This window comes from Apaloderma vittatum, unplaced genomic scaffold, assembly GCF_000703405.1.
Source record: "Apaloderma vittatum isolate BGI_N311 unplaced genomic scaffold, ASM70340v1 scaffold1271, whole genome shotgun sequence".
NCBI classification, from domain to species: Eukaryota; Metazoa; Chordata; class Aves; order Trogoniformes; family Trogonidae; genus Apaloderma; species Apaloderma vittatum.
In genome coordinates this window covers 67,439-68,947 of record NW_009697161.1, presented here as the reverse complement: position 1 = coordinate 68,947, position 1,509 = coordinate 67,439, and positions in this window count along the sequence as shown.

Sequence of the window (1,509 nt, the reverse complement as noted above, 5' to 3'; positions counted from 1 at the left end):
GAGCTGACGGCTTCGAGCCGCGACAGAAATTCCTGCTTTTTACCTGGCCAGCGCAGTCTGTTCCCGCTCCGTACCTGAGCTCGCAGCACCGTGCTCAGGGAAGCTTTTTGTGGAAGAAACCCTTTGCCGCTCGGAGCAGAATGCCGACAAGGGAGGGCACCTTCTTTTCTGTCCGATATTGTTTTACATGGCCCGCGGGATGCGGCTGGAAAGTTCCAAAGCCGACCTGGGGATGTGCCTCCAACTTGTCAGGGGCTGTGTCAGCCCAAACCATTGTTCGTGGCCCGAGGCCTGACATTTTCCAGGCCTTAGAATTTAAAATGATGCCTTTGTGGAAGGTCTTCCCACCATTGTCCTTTCGAAGTGTGGTGCTTCGCATGTTAATCAGCAGCAGATTTTATAGAGAGCTGGTATCAGGTAGATCGGATTCCCCTTTGCTAGTAAGGCCGGTAATTTGTTCCTGATGTCGTACTGTTTTGGTTGCCTTGTGATTTATTTTGCTTGTTTCTAAATTGCTGAACGAGGAAGGAAAAAAAAAAACCCCAAACAAGCAGTGGGCCCGCTGATTTCTGCTGTTTATTTCTTAGTTTTTGTTCCAGCTTAGAACGCTCTGACATACAGAAAACTGGGATCGGTTGTATTTCCTGACACAGTTTCTTACTGTTGCCATGGGAATTTCATTCACAAAATTGTGTTCAAGTTGTTATTGCTTGATCAGGGCTTTTTGTGACTTCCGATTGGGTATGTGGCTATTGTTGTAAAAGCAAATACGGCTGTGCCTGATCCCTCGTGTGGTGAGAAAATGCTGCATTGCTGCTCTGGGGTCTCTGACAATAGATCTGCCGGTGGAGCAGCAGTTAGGTGTAGCGGAGAACTCTCTGGCAGTATGTTAATCAGCGGGCTAATGAAGAGCAACAAAAGCTGCCAGTATCCAGTCACCAGAAGAAATGCTGCCCTAAGGGAAAGTTACACTTTAGGCTGGGAAGCATGGCCGCCTGCATCCCCAGCCCCTGAAATCTATATTTTGCTGGTCACTGCCAGCTGTACAAGTTTTGCTGGAACTAAACACGTTACTGCCATTTGAGGAGAGATGGTACTGATAATAAACTAAGGGAGAAGTGGATAGTGGCATGGCAAGGTATGCTGTGAACTTCTGAGCGGCGTTCGAGAAAACAGATTTTGCAGGGCCAGTGGTAAGATAGGCACAGCTTATTGCTGTTAACGTAGATGATAAATGAGCAGGCAGGTCCCCTGTTGGTCTTGAAAAATCTCTTTCATCCTTTGTTTTTTCTTGTCCTGTGATTTATTTGGTTTTTGTTGAAGGGGAAAGTTACACTTGTATTGCACCTAAACAATTTTCAAGTTAATCTTTATTTTTAAGTGTAGTCTGTGCTAAGTCTTGTTTTGATATGTCCTCTCCATTTATAAGGTATGAATGTGACTGAAAAACACAGAGCACTTTGTATCGAACTACCTGCTGAAAACTGTTTAATCACAAAAAAAGTTTCA